General features: G+C 39.5%; 1 long non-coding RNA gene across 1 annotated transcript; it reads left to right on the top strand.

Moving 5' to 3' along the window:
- Nucleotides 1-9,743: 9,743 nt before the first annotated feature.
- On the top strand, nucleotides 9,744-15,876 carry LOC141777245 (uncharacterized). Its single transcript, XR_012595873.1, has 3 exons — nucleotides 9,744-9,988; nucleotides 15,183-15,301; nucleotides 15,396-15,876. It is a non-coding gene; the product is annotated as an uncharacterized LOC141777245 (long non-coding RNA).
- The last annotated feature ends 356 nt before the right edge of the window (nucleotides 15,877-16,232 follow it).

Below are 16,232 nucleotides of genomic sequence, written 5' to 3'. Positions count from 1 at the left end.
TCAAGTGCTGAACATGTTAACAGCAGCCTACAACTCAAGGTCTGATCAGTAGTTTAATATACAGCATAGGGGAAAAGGATGTGATGTGGATGTTTTGATGGTGGTAACGTGAGTTAAAGGTCCCATATTGTAAAAAGTGAGATTTCCATGTATTTTATATTATAAAGCAGGTTTAAGTGCTTTATAAATACTGTTAAATTATCAAAACGCTCAATATACATAGAAATACACGCAACCCGCTTTCAGAAATTGCGCGTTTGAAACAAGCCGTCCATTTGTGATGTCACAAATATACAATATTTAGACCATTCCACGGTTTTAAATGTAAATATTCTAAATGTGTCCCAGTTTATTTCCTGTTTTAATGTATGTAAATAACATCAGCTGACAGGAAGTATACATGGACCCAAACTGTTTACTAGCAACGCAATTCCGTTGCAATTCCATTGAAATGCACTAAAACGGAGCGTTTCAGACAGAGGGTAAATACAGGTATATTGAGGCAGACAGTACAAGGAAAATAATGTGTTTTTTGAACATTACAGCATGTAGACATGTTCTAGTAGAAACACAAAATACACGTATGAACCTGAAAATGAGCACGATATGGGACCTTTAAAGATCACATTCATACATAGGCATAATAAACCTGTAAATAAGAACTTTTCTTGATCATACACCACACTACATGTAAAAAAATCAAACAACTTTTTGTGATAGCAAATAATAGAAATAATGCTTTCCAATATGGGTTTATACGTTTTATCTGCTTTATCACTGGTTGATAGATCGTTTAATAATGCTTTATAGATCAGTCATAATAAGAACAACTTTTGGGTTGCCATATAGTGAGTGCTTGACTACCAACATTTATAACTGCAGACTTGATGGATTAAAAATCATCTATTAAAGGAGCAGTGTGTAGGATGTGGCAGCATCTAAAGGTGAGGTTGCAGATTGCAACCAACTGAAACCTCTGCCGTGGGCCAAGCATGTAGGAGAACTACGGTGGCCGACGTGAAATGTGAAGACGTGAAAACGCGAATGTCACTCTCTGGAGTCAGTGTTTGGTTTGTCCTTTCTGTGCTACTGTAGAAACATGGCGTCCGGCTCCTTGGAGAGGGACCCGCTCCTCCTAATGTAACGAAAACACAACAATTCTTATTTTCAGGTGATTATACACAAAAAAAAACATATCATTATTATATTCTATTTCTGCCAATAGATCCCCCTAAATACACACTGTTCCTTTAACATGTATATATTTGTACATGCAACGGCTCGGTAGAGAGCGAGAAGAAGATGTGAATGAATTACCAACATTTATTACTGCACTTTTAGAAAATAGAAAGGATAAATGCCAGCCAAAGGGATTTCACAACCTGGCAACCCAAAAGTTGTCCTTATTAATGGCTTATAACTGATCTATAAATATATCTATATTTATTAACCATGAACAAAACCATTAGATACAACTATAAACCATTTATGCCTTATTAGTAGATAAGTGGTACCAAAATAATATTTTTCAACTTAAAAAACACACAAGATAATATTACTTCCATTAAATCAAAGCTTCCTCTCACGCTTTACACAATTTCTGTCTAACTTTTAGATCAAGTTATGATCAGGTGAGAACAATACAAGCTCAGACCTGCAGCTGTTTCTGGATGATATTATCATAAAGCCATATATCTCAGTATTACTGATCATGTTTCATTAAAAAAGGTTATTAAGTGTATGTGTGATGTGAAATCAGCTCTCCTTCATTGATAAACCAGCCCTGTTTCCCTGTCTGATCCGTGTTCAACAGGCTCTTTTCTACATAACAGGAAACTGCTCTCCCTGTTTCCTGCACAACCCAACTTCACATCCTTCAGCTTATGGACACCATGCTCACATTTAACCCCCTCGGTGAATTCACTGTGACTCACTGGGGGTGAAGTAAGGGAAGCTATTTTTACTCTTGAATTGTGGTCAGCTGGTGGAGACTTATTACACTAAAACAATATCTGTGCTGTGTGTCACACATTCAGTAGCAACGAACAGGAGCATAAAAACGGGGAGTGTCTCAGTACAGCAGTAGGAAGAGGGAAACAGGGAGTCAGGTCCCGACTGTTTTGACTCCAAACCAAACACATTAATCAGTTTTCTATTTGATGTCATTCACATCGGTAAATGGATTGACCTCACAACTAAAACTGACCTTTTTTTCAGGCCATGAAACATGATAAGATGTAATCCCAGTGTTACATACCGTATACTATAAATTGCTCTGGCTAATCCTGGCCAAACAGCAGAGTGAAGAGTCTTCCTGGTAAACTGAAGCTTTCTCAGAAACCACACAGAGAACATAACAGGCTCTCTGTGCTAATGAGTCTGAACAACATAGTGGGCAACTCCGGGGTCTGAGAAGTGAAGCCAATGCTCAAGTGCCTTAAACTTGCATTCTTTCCAATAGCCAGCAGGGGGCGACTCCTCTGGTTGCAAAAAGAAGTCTGATTGTATAGAAGTCTATGAGAAAATGACCCTACTTCTCACTTGAATTATTACCTCAGTAAACATTGTAAACATGAGTTTATGGTCTTAATCTCTAGTTTCAAGTCTTCTTCAATACAGCATGATGTTCATTTAGTAAATTATGTTCCATTTAGAGTCAAATAGACCATAAAGCAGGGTATACTTTAGGGCGTGGCTACCTTGTGATTGACAGGTCGCTACCACGGCGTTGTCCGGTCTGGGAGTTGTCTGTGTTTTCGTTGTACAACTTTAACCCTTTCACAGTGTGTTTTCAGTTCATAAAAGTTAATTATAACAGTTTTTGGTCGCCTAAAAATGTCTTATTCAGCGTTCGGTTGTACTTAGCTCCACCCTCACGTATCACTTCTGGTTGCAAAAAAACAAGATGGCAACGACTAAAATGCCGAACTTGAGGCTTCAAAATGGCAGTCCACAAACCAATGGGTGACGTCACGATGACTACGTCCACTTCTTATATACAGTCTATGGTACACAATGATGAACAGTCTCTCCTTATGTTCAGTGCATTACACTTTAAGGTCAACATACATGAGGAAATCTAGTCACATTAGTCCACAGCTACTGGCATGTAGGATAGTAAATATTTTGTCGGTTCATACAGTCTGTATGTCCTACATGATCCAATGCAAAACCTGAGACACAAATAAACACACTAACTCTTCCTGATTAGTTTAAACAGTGAGGTAACAGAATGCTTCTTTCAGTGTGCTGCTCTTGAGACTAAAAACAGTGTTGTCGCTAACAGAGTGTTCGGCTCATTGAAAAACATTATGTGGCTGCACCTTTGAACACCGTTTTGTCGGTGCAATAATTGTGTTTTCACATTGAGTCAATAAAGGGGAGGAAGGTGGGCTCTGCAGCCGGCAGCACGAGAGAATAATGACAGATGCTCTGACAAACAGGGCTGATATGAAAACATGTTGTTGGATGAGGGGGTTTCCCCACACTCCATAGACACCACACACACCACACACACAATAAAAATGGTTACAGTGGTAAAGACTGGCGATACGTGATATTGTCAAGAACCAGAACAAACAATGTGTTCTCCCTCAATACTTTACGACTTCCCTAGCCTGCCTGTGGCTCTCAGCTCTCAGCCCATTCGTTCTTACTGAAGACCTGAATCTTTAAAAGTGGATTACAAATAAATTCATTTTTCAAAAAAGGCTCAGCAATTTCTTAAAACAGCTGGGCACCGTAGTTTTTAGCTAACGTTACTCAAACAGGAGTAATTTGTACATTTCCTTGGGGACTATTTTGTGCGGCAGATTAATACACAATTGTACTCTAATGAGTATTTACAGCAACAGGACGGTGTTTGTGGGATTGACTCGAAATAAACAACAGTGTCCATGTTCATTGTAATGAAGGAACTGAGTTTTAACAATTTAATAGACAACAATGGAGCTCTATGGGACAGAGGAATAAGCTACATTAGGCTTTTGCTACACAAACAACACTTGTTAAGGCAACGTTTTTTATTCTTGCAATTAATTTGCACGTCAGTATATTTTTTCGAACTGTTGTTTATGTCATGAGTACTTTCACACAGGACGCAAATATTACGCTGGGAAAAAGCAATGTGATTTTTTTTCCGGAATGAGGTCGTTTTTTTTTGTTTTCGCACCACGAATAAAGGCATCAACCAATCACGTCGTGCAGAACGGGTTATGCCTATTTTTATGAAACACGGAGACTACATAGTCCGACCCAGGATGACAAACTTTATTACTCCTTTCAACCTTGACAGAGGCAGTGCAGACCAAATCCACTCCTTTCGTTTTTACCTTTCACAATAAAAGCCCTAGACACAGTATTTGCAGACGAGTATTTCACATTTTCGTGCCGTTTATTCTTCACGTCCACGGTGTGCAAAGGCCTTTTTAATGGGATTTGTCAACAATAAGAAAAATATAAAATATCTTCAGGCTAAGGCTTTAATGTTTTGAGTATTTCCCTTTTAATATAACTCTTGCAACTACAGGTCATATGTGTGTGCTGATTCTTTCATCCTGATGCACTATCATGCCCCTGTCCAAATCAAAATGTGTATTTATAGATTAGGAGTTCAATCAATAAATTGTCCTTTATCTAGGTGGATCTGTCTTATAAAGGTTTGGGATGTAGGACATCCAGGTCCGTCACTCATACAGCCATGATATATTGGATGTGTACAGTAACAGTATTGAACAATGTCAGTGTGTTTTTTTCAGATTAGAAAAACAATTTCAGCCACGTGCCGCCTGAACCCTGAAGTCCATCTCTGTCTGTGTGTCTCCTGTTTGCGTCAGGCGAGGAAAGAGTGCGTCTCCTCCTCTCTCCTGCTCCGAGGTAAAACAATAAGACTGGGGCTTAAAAAAGGAACTCCATCTTGATATACTCCTTCCTGTGACTGTTTTCAAGTCTTTCAGCAAAACTGGAGCACAGAGGGCGTAGTCACCCAACGTAAAGGATAATTCCAGTTATTTTCAACCTGGGCCTCATTGTCCTACTTTTTGACATCATTGCAGGTTTACGAGGTTATAAAAAAAATGGCACTTTGACATTTTCTGACTCATTCTTGGTCTCCTTTTAATCACTTTATTTTCACTTGTATTATATCAGAAGAATTAGGGTCCATGAACACGAGAATATCTTAAATCTATTAGACTTCCCTTTGGATTTATTTAATCTTCACCTTAAAATGACTAGTGGTGTGGTTGCAAATTGCAACCAACTGTGTACCCCTCCGCTTACTCCTCCCTTTCCAAGACTGTGGTAACGTGAGCCACCAAGTGCAAAACTGTGGTAACGCTGTTCGCCTCTCTGAGGTTATCCTTACCATAATAACACTATTTTAGGACTGGCTGGCAGTACCACAGTTTGGGCCTTCAGGTAACATAAAAACACAAAAGGCTCTCTCTAGAGCCAGTGTTTGGTTTGTTTGTTCTGGGCTACTGTAGAAACATGGCGGAGCAACATGACGGACTCCGTGAAGAGGACCCGCTCCCTATGTAGATGTGAAGGGCTCATTCTAAGCTACAAAAAACACAATGATTCTTAGTTTCAGGTGATTATACACTAATGAAAACATAGTTATGAATATTATATTCCATTTCTGCTAATAGATCTCCCCAATTTTTAAAAAAAAGTGTGTGGATGTTCTCTGTAATGTGGTTTAAAACAGTATCATTAATCAATATACTAAACAGTCTAACTTGTAATTCTAATATTTCAGTAATGCATAATCAAATTATTATTTAAAAAATTAAAGGACCCATTAGATACATCTTTTGATTTTAATGAGGACAAACTGAAATAAGAAAGGAACTAATGGCACACTTCCACCAAGCAGTTCAGTTCATTACACATTAGAACAGATATTTTTGTGTTTCTATTAGCAAAACTTGTGGATGGTACCAATAGAACTGCTCCTCTTGGTACCACCTCGGTCGAGGTTCCAAGCGAGCTGAGCCGATACTAGAAGGTGGAGTTAAAACACTGCAGACCACTGATTGGTCAGAGAGAATCATCACTAGCGCAACACCGGACATCCTGCACAAACCCGACGTTTCTAAATGGCCATGCTGCCGTCAATAGCGACCCCAATTTTTAATTCACTTGACCCACACTTTAAAAAATGGCAGCTCGCAAAACTATGCCATATACTATGCCGGACAATTGACAAAGTGCAAACGTTTCTCTGTTTGGTTGCTGTTGAAATGATTCAACGAGAGATATATATGTATATTTTTTTGTTAATGTTTTACTGAGTTGTGTGCCTTAGGGCATTTGATGTTGGTTGATTTTTTATTTTTATTATTTATGTTTGCGCGTGTTTGCTTGTCTACTTTTTTGTCTTGTTTTGCCTTTAGTTCCTAGTATCGTTTGTCTTTGTTGTTACATATCTGAAATGAGGCATGATATCCACTTCACAAAAATCTGTACTACTCATATGCACATGCTTCCTAATAAAGATATTAGAAACAGAAATGATTCAACAAGCGTTGCGTTGATTATGATGTCACGGCAGTTTCATGCGCCGTCGCTATGATAATATACTGTAAGTAAACATGGATTCCTACTTTCACAAAACACAGCAAACAAAAAAACACAGAAAAAACACAGGTGCACATTTGTGTATCCTTGGAAGGTCTTGTTGTGTTTGGCAACACTGTCCTGTAAACTGTTGAGTATTTGAACCAATAGGATGCAGGAACAAACTCTTGTGTCATGGCGGTCTAATTTTAGTTTCCAGTCACATCATGACAAGGAAGAAAACACAGCTGGAGGGTTGTTTTTGTTCTTCTGTGAGAACTTTCTGACAAGTGCACAATGGGATACGCTCTGACAAAGGAACGCTGTAAAAACAAGATTTATGACGTAAAATTTGAAAAAAGGCAGAATTTTTACATGTATCATTTATCATTATATAACATTTCTTACATAGGGTTGGTGGTAAATTTCTACCAATCGAGAATTTATAAAAATGACCAACAATCCCTCTAAAATACCACATTCAGACATCAAGACCTTGAGGAACACCATAGAAAAGTCCATGCTGTGATTTGGTATCAAAAACTTTTGACATTTGGAGATTTCTGCAAGCATTGCATTTTTCTGTGATTGGATGGCGAGCACTTCTATTCTGGAAACTGCTCAGAAACCCCCTTGTTGTCAATCTACCTAGGAAAGCCATCCATCCTCTGAATGCTCTGAAGTCTCTAGTTTGTGGTTGTAAAGTTTCATGAGGCTGTGATTATCCTAGAGGTCACCACAGGTCATTTTATACAGTAAGGTAAAGTTTTAAAAAATTGTCTCACTACAATGAAATGGCTACTATGGGGACTAACATCATCACACTTGAATACTATTGGGCTTATTGGATCCACACGAGTCTCAACTTTACAGTGATACCCAATTTATGTAATTTAAGACTGTTTAGGGACCCCAGTATGCAGAAATATTCAAATTCACCATTTTAGAATAGGCGAAAATAACACATTTATACTGCATTCATAAAACTGCATGGTTTTTGCCCCAAACTGCATGTGATTATCATAAAGTGGGCATGTCTATAAAGGGGAGACTCGAGGGTACCCATAGAACACATTTTCTTTCATATATAGAGGTTAATGGACCCCTGTGAAAATGGCCGTGCCAGTTTTTCCTCGCCAACATTTTGCCTAACTTTGGAGCGTTGCTGAGTCTCCTTTCTGTCAAGCTATCCATGTTTGTTACCAATGGATTCCCAAAGTTTTCTAGTTTCATGTGATATCTATGTGATACTTTCACTCTAGCTCTAAAACTGAGCCTGCTACAGCCTTTGAAAGAAAGTAAAGTCGGTCGGGTCTTAGGGGGTTAAAACACTTGCTGAGATTTATTCATTGGCTTCGACTTTCAGCAAATGAACTGTTGATTTAAGTGACAGCTATAAACTGAAACTGAACAATATATCCATCGGGTTGTTGTCATGGGAAGCAATAAGTCTAATGACCATATTAATGCGAGAACAGATCAAAACATCACCATAAAATCACACTGGATTAACCTGAACTGACCCTCTGTCATGAGTGACGTGTGTATATGCAGTGAAAGCGACCAGACCAGAGACCTGACCATCTTTACTGCCATTTCCACATCACCTTTCTTATTTTGAATAGGTAAACCAGCCATTTCAAAGAAATATATGTTTGAAAAATCACAACTTCTTATGCATACGTTATTGAAAACATATACACATGTTAAATACTTTATAAATGAGACCAAATAAATGCATTTAGGAAGAGTTAATAGGCTCTCGAGTTTTTCCTTTCATCAGTAAAACAAACAGACGCACGCTAGCCTTTCATATTAGATTCAATGTCATAAGTATAGGCTACAAATATCAGAACAATACGAACATTGAGGCTCCTTCATGTGGCTCAAAGGTGTACTGCAGATATAAATGTTAAAGAAAAGACTGGAAGGAATTCTGCGAAGTTATTTAGCAACCCTGATAAAATCTCCTGCGACCCACCGGTGGATCCCGACCCAGTCTTTGTGAATGACTGATCTGGCACGCTATCTCCATAACACCGCAAATTGTCGTTTTTACACAAATTTAACAAACACAGTATAATGTGTTAGTTGATGAGCTTTAGCGATGCTGGATTTATTTACCTTTAGACAGAGCCAGGCTAACTGTTTCCCCGTTTCCAGTCTTTGTGCTAAGCTAAGCTAACTATCTGCTGGCTGATACATCATATTACAGACATGAGAGTGTATCTTTTCATCTAACTTTCGAACGGGCAAAGATGTCAAAATGTCAGACTATTCCTTTAATCCTTTACATTTACACATTCCTTTTGTTTACATAAATATTAATCCTACTATCACTTTTTGTGCTTGTTTTTGTTAATGATGGAGCTGCTTTGTGTTTTAAACCAGATGTTTACTTTGGTTTGTCAAACTGCCATTTAAGTTTCATTAATAAAGAGGATAAACACACGGGGGATAGAGTCTGTTTTTTAGAGGCAACATTAATCTTCTACTGGTAGACATATTGAGATGCAAGTAGCACCTTAACAGCCTCTGGATCTAACGATCAATACTGGCCATGTGACATCGGAGCGAGCAAGAGTGACATCGGTGCTGCCAAGAAACATTGCCTCCTCGCTTTAAAGCACCTAATCTAGACAAAGTCACTGACAGTCACATTTCACCATCAGACCTACCTCAGTGACCAGATCTGAGCACATTTTAAACTCTTACTTATTATTCAGCTGCTGCCTCGTCCTCATGTGTGGCTCAAAAGACTCCTAAATCTACCCAAAATAGTTTAATTGATTGATGAAGACGTTGCAAACACAGTACTCAGTGACACGGGCCAAAATAAAAAGTCAAACTACACGTCAAATACATTTTTAACAAAGACGGTTTCTCTCATTTTAGGTAGTTCTTATCACACTGATGTATGTCCAAGTGTTAATTTTTCTGATAAGTTTTGTTTTAATTAGTTATTTAATGGTATAAAAAGGGGGTGAGACGTCATGATTGACAGCTGTGATTGACAGCTGCTCTGAGTGAAGTAGTCACAGAGGCTCGGGAATTGTACGAGAGAGATGAAACTTTAACTTTCCATAACCATCACAAGTCTGTGTAATAGAACATGTTTCTGTTTGATCATGGATGTAGTTATAGAGATATTATGGTTAGTTGTTGTGTCTTAGCCAAACAGCTACCGTGATGCTAACGTAGCAGCTAGGTGGCTCACACTAACAAGCTGCAGCCATGCTCGGCTCGTGATTGGCTCGGGCAGGTGTGTGGGCGGGACCTTGATACAGCGGCTCCAGCCCCCCGATCACTACTGCGCAGACTCTGGCTCCAAATGACCTCAAAATCTCAAGATGGCAGCTCCCGTATTCTGGATTTGTACGGTGGGAGGAAGTGGAGACGCATCATCCATCTATATATACAGTCTATGGTAGGAACTCATCGCTCATAGAAACAGCCCATGCTTTCAGGACTTTTAAAAGGTGCAGTGTGTAGGATTTTGCAGCATCGAGCGATGATCTTGCAGGTTGCAAGTGCCAAGCGTGTAGGAGAACTACGGTGGTCGATGTGAAAACGCAAATGGTCCTATCTAGAGCCAGTGTTTGGTTTGTACGTTCAGGGCTACTGTAGAAACATGGTGGCCGGCTCTGTGAAGAAGACCTGCTCTGTATGTACACAACAATTCTTATTTTCAGGTGATTATACACTAATGAAAGCATACTTACTAATATTATATTCCATTGCTGCCAATAGATCCCTCAAAATTTTAAACACTGGTCCTTTAAACATCAGTAAATGTGTCCACCTGTGTGGCCCGTAAATGTAGTATTTTATTTCTGTAGCCTGTTTAGTGATCTTTTGTTTAAGGAACTATATCTGCTGCTTCATCCGCCTCACACACAACAACCAGAGAGCTGCTTTAAACAAATATGATACAATTTGGCATTTTCAACATAACGGACAACATGCCATATAACCAGTAACACCTTATTCTGAAAGATCCTCTTACATACAGTCAAGGAGGGGCGACATTGTCAAATGATTTATATGAAATCACTTGGGGTAACGTGTCTCCTTGTCCATAAAATCTCCATAAAATTACATTTACATATGTAGTGTATTCATGACTGTGTCATTAAAATTTAAACACATTTAATTCAAAGAATTGCTAACACTGGGTGAGTAAAAGATTCAGCCTTTTTGTGAACCAGTGCTTTAAAAAGAGTTACTTCACTATATATATTGTAAATATAAACTCTAGAGTGTAATGTAAATGTGAATGTCGCCTGTCGGACTCTTTGGTGCATCTGTTAACGGCAGGTAAGGTGCATGCTGGGTGCTTTAGAGCAGGCAGAGAGTGAGAGTGGACTGCCAATGAGTCCACAGTCCCTTTCTCTGCTTTTTCACTCCATTTCTCCCTTTCACACCAGCAGAATTTATGAGGCCATTACGAGTGTGCATGCAGTGTCAACAGTGCCCGGCTAATATCTTTATCCAGCACCGTGAGGACCCTGTCAGACAACACACACACACACACACACACACACCACCCAGGTGACAAACTGCTCTCCCAGCTCACAGTTCAGACGAACACACACGTAAACACTTAATACATTTAACATGCCTCAGCATTTCAAAACACATTAGCCGGCTTCTTTAAGGTAGACAGCAACTTAAATAATGAATTCAGCCAAAGCCTCCACTTATTATGAACAAATCTGTTAATTAAAGGAGGAAACTGAAACCTGGTCAGATGCCCAAAGGATTCAAAGCAATGCAGTGCTCCCTGTAACAAACCAACATATAGAGATATACTGTATTCAGGTATATACTAAATAATGCTGTGTTTCGCTCCATCCATCCATCTTCAACCGCTTATCCGGGGTCGGGTCGCGGGGGCAACAGCTCCAGCAGGGGACCCCAAACTTCCCTTTCCCGGGCCACATTAACCAGCTCTGACTGGGGGATCCCGAGGCGTTCCCAGGCCAGTGTGTAGATATAATCTCTCCACCTAGTCCTGGGTCTTCCCCGTGGTCTCCTCCCAGCTGGTCGTGCCTGAAACACCTCCAAGGGAGGCGTCCAGGGGGCATCCGTACTAGATGCCCGAACCACCTCAACTGGCTCCTTTCGACGCAAAGGAGCAGCGGCTCTACTCCGAGTCCCTCACGGATGACTGAGCTTCCCACCCTATCTCTAAGGGAGACGCCAGCCACCCTCCTGAGGAAACCCATTTCGGCCGCTAATAATAATACTAATGCTGTGTTTTTACTAACCAAAATGTGTCTGTAGCATGGAGTATTGAAAACTGTCAAGTACTGAAAATTGGCATCAAATTGGCGTCTGGACAGGTTTGTAATCTTATTAACAATTTTTTTTTTATCAGACAGTTCCAGATTTCAATACATTTTTTGTCAATTTAAGACTAACTACTTGTGTGTATTCAGCATTTAAAGGTTCCATTTTAGGTAATACTTTATCATTTCTTATTGTCAACAAATCCCATGAAAAGACCAAGAAGAAGAATGCGTTCATTTTATATGATTATTCTACACTTTTTTCGGCTAATCTGAAAAGTAACTAGCAACTGTAGCTGTCAGATAAATGTTGTTGAGTAAAAAGTACAATATTTCAATTTCAGAAGTATAAAGTAGCATGAAAGGGAAATACTCAAGTAAAGTACAAGAACATCAAAATTGTACTTAGTAAGTACAGTACTTGAGTCAATGCCTTTAGATACTTTCCACCACTGCTGGCTGACGTGTTTATACAGTACGATGAACACGGGCACTGTAGTTTTTATTTGAGTCAATCCCTGCGGCTGTGAATACTCACTAGACCACCAAATATGTACAGTATATGTATAAATCCTCAGCTGAAAATAGTCCCCGACAAATACGCCCTTTACTCCTGTCTGAGTAATGTTTGCTAAAAACTACAGTGCCACCTCTTTTAGGAAGTGAGTCAGCCTTCATTAAATAATCAAACTACATATTTGAGACCTGCTTCAGAGGAAGTGACAGACCTGAGAGCCACAGTCAAGGTAGGGAAGTCTCAGGAAGTATGAACGTCTCATTCTAAGCTATTATTATCAGGTGATTATACACTAAAGAATACATACTTATTAATATTATATTCCATTTCTGCAAATAGATCCCCCTCATTGTTACACACTAGTCCTTAAATACTTCTGTACTTTTAATTAAGTGTTTTTTTTTAATTCAGGACTTACTTGTAATTGAATATTTTCACATTAATGTGTTGGTACTTTTACTTAAGTAAAGGATCTTCTACTAGGTACTTCTTCCACTACTGTAACAGTGTGGCTCAATGATGTGTTTTTAATAGACTTTTGCTTTTGGTCTTTTCATGGGATTTATTGACTATAAGAACTCGAGCAAATTGCAAATCGCATCCTTTAATATTTGAGAGTGTTGGCTTCTTTTGTTAAGAAAGCATATTTATATTTTTCAAAGTAACGTATCAGTTACAGCACCAAAACTCAGGTGTTGTGTTGGCACCAGAGCTGAAAACATTTGAAATGATACCCAGCCCCGATGTTAACAATATGTGGTCAACAGAGAGCAAAGGTGTTATTTACAACATAAATTCAGCCGCCCCATGTCGTGAGTTGAGCTGCAACCAAATGCTGTCATTAGAGACTCCACGGGGCCTTTGTCCCTCTTTCTGTGATCCATCTGCTGCTGGGGAGACTCTGCAGCAGGCCTGCCATCAAGATCACTGGCACCAGTCTGTTTTACATGTGGCTGTTTGACACAACGCAGCAGGAGGAGCATTATGGCCTGGTGGCAAGAGCGGCTCAATAGCTGTGGCAGCATTAGCGTTCATTACACACACACACACACACACCAACTCATTACAGCTCACCGTGGGGTGATGCTGACAGAGGGACGCGGGCCTCCATCTGAGGAACATCGTCTCACAGTGTGGAGGTGGCGATACACGCCAGTGGAAGACGCTATTCACTGATGGACCATTAAAGAAGCCCACAGCAGCAAAACAGTGCTCTTGTTGAGCAGAGTGGGATGTTGAGGCAATAATGTGTTTTAATTGTCGGCCCTTAGGACGCTGCTCTGATTTGAAAGCTTGTGGTCAAATAAGTCTGTCTTATGTTTTTATGCCTCTTTCTATTACGTTTAGCTTTTGTCCTCCAAATTATGAAAAAATTTACTTCTAAGGACCAGTTTTTAATTGTGGGTATAAGGCAACATTATTCCTTTTATTAAAGGATATATAGCGCTTTTCTAGTCTTCCGACCTCTCAAAGCGCTTTACACTACATGTCAGCATTCACCCATTCACGCACAAACACTGAAGGCAGAGGCTGCCATATCACAAGGTGCCAACTTTGCCCATTAGGATCTAATGTAAATACTCATTCACACATCGATGGCTCAGTCTTCGAGAGCAATTTGGGGTTAAGTGTCTTGCTCAAGGACTGGAAGAGCCAGGGATCGGACCACCGACCTTCCGATTGGTGGACGACCTGCTCTACCCTCTGAGTCACAGCCGCCCACAAATGGAAGCGTCCACTGAGCCGTTGGCAAAAAACAGTGACCTAGGTTACCAAAGTAAGCTAATCATGAAGCTAATCTATAGGGTTATGAATAATGTCAATAGTAGCGCAAGCTGAGTCAAAGTTAGCTGTGTTAAGTTTGGAAATAATTGAAAGCGTTAGTTTGAATTTTTTGGGGTTGTTTGTGTACTCCCACGTTCTGCGAGGTAAAATTATTGTTTTTGTGAGTGGAGTCTGGTGGCTTTGAAGAGCGCGATATAACGGCTTCAGTTCCCCGTCAAAAAGGGCTGTCTGACGGCGAGGTAAAGCAGCTGTTGGAGCAGCAGAAAAACGTAGCCACCTAAAACATTATTATCAGTTTAAGTGTACACGATATTTAGATTTATTTTCACCACTTTACCTGGTCATCCAAAAGCCCTTTCCGATGGGGGACTGAAGCCATTATATTGCGGTCTTCTAGACCAGACCGGACTCCATTGACAAAAACAATAATTTTACCTCGCAGAACAAAGGAGTTGCTGGTCTACCGCTGCATCGATCGGTTAGTTTGTTTGTGTTATTGTGTGACTTTCGGCTCTGAACTAACATTACTTAGCTTCCGTGCCGGTACTCCTGTCTGCTTCTCTAAACTGGGATCATGCTGACCGCTATCTAAATTACGGTACGTAATACACTGACCATAAGGATGTATATATACTGTACATATAGCAGCGTCATCATGCAGAAACATGCGTCAGGTCACGTGGGAGAAAGTTTTCAGAAGGGATTGGGGAAAATAGCATTTTGACACTAAAACATACACATTTTGACCAAGATTTGAATGTTCAGATTTGAATACATAAGTAACAACAGAATGATATAAAAACCTAAACAAAAACTAAATAAGTGGTAGCAGCATGAGTTTTACTAGCAATGTTCTTTTTTGTGATAACTGTAGTGATTGTAGCAGAAACAGCAATAGTAGTAAACAAAGGGCTCAGACACTTCTCTTTGTATCTCAATATTAGTTTCCCACTGCTTTTCATTTAGTTTATATCATGTGACATTTCTATGAGGACTCTGACAACAAATAACAAGTTAAACTCCTGCAGCGCTCCAAAGCTGAGATAAGCACACAGAAGAACAACTTGCATCCCAAAGCGAGAATCACGTGACGTTGAAAGGAAATGAAACCAACCAGCTGTGCATCTCAGGTGACACAGATCAGAAGGTGAAATTAATTTAGATGGATGAACCTGCTTACGTATCAGATATGAAATGTAATAAGCTCTAATGAATGTCTGATTTTTCTGTCTCTCTTTCAGTCTTGCTGGACCTGACAAAAAGCCCCCCATTGTTTTACGACTCCACTGAAAAACTAATCTCAAAGTTACTTTACTACTTGTCTAGCGGTTTTCTATCAATCTCCTCTTATACTAGTGTGTGTGTGTGTCTTTTACCTGAATGCTGCATGTTTTTAAAACTTTTTCTCTGATTTATAAGTCACAATCTCCTGTTTAAATGTCCAAAAAAGTTATTTCCTCAACATCAGTCCTGAACAAAGAAAGACTTTTGCATTAGTATACCATTTATGTTTCGGTATTTGGAGTGTCCCAGTTATGTGCCGTGCATGTAAACATCACATCCTGGTTTTGAGAAACCTTCCTGCTGGAGTAAATACAAAAATAACACGTTTGCATTTCTGATCAGAGCTCATAAATGTTTTTGAACAACTAAGAGTGTTTAAGACAACTTGACCTGAAAACCGCAGTCTCCCTTTAATGACTATTATTTGTTCATTTTTTATAAACCTCTCATTATCCTGGAGTAGTTTTCTAAATTTGTTTGTTGGCTCAATATGCTTGATTTTACTGATAGAGCCTTAATGGCCTATTATCCTTAATGGAGCCAGTGGTACTCCCTTATTCCCTTCACTTGTTTTTATGTTAATGTCTGTAATTTAAAGAAGAATCCTGAACTGATCCTATAAGCTCAAAATCCCGTCTCTTTGGGCTATTTTTGTCTCTTTTGTTGACTTGTAAAATTGCTCTTTTGTTGAGCAACCGTTCAAATACCGGATTCTTCCAGCTCAGTGAACCAGTTGCAGAATCTGCCCGGGGATCGACAATTTATGAGTTTGATTCCCTTTCACAGTTTGTGAG

This window comes from Sebastes fasciatus, chromosome 1, assembly GCF_043250625.1.
Source record: "Sebastes fasciatus isolate fSebFas1 chromosome 1, fSebFas1.pri, whole genome shotgun sequence".
NCBI classification, from domain to species: Eukaryota; Metazoa; Chordata; class Actinopteri; order Perciformes; family Sebastidae; genus Sebastes; species Sebastes fasciatus.
Note: the sequence above shows the minus strand (reverse complement) of the source record. Positions and strands in the feature narration are given on the sequence as shown.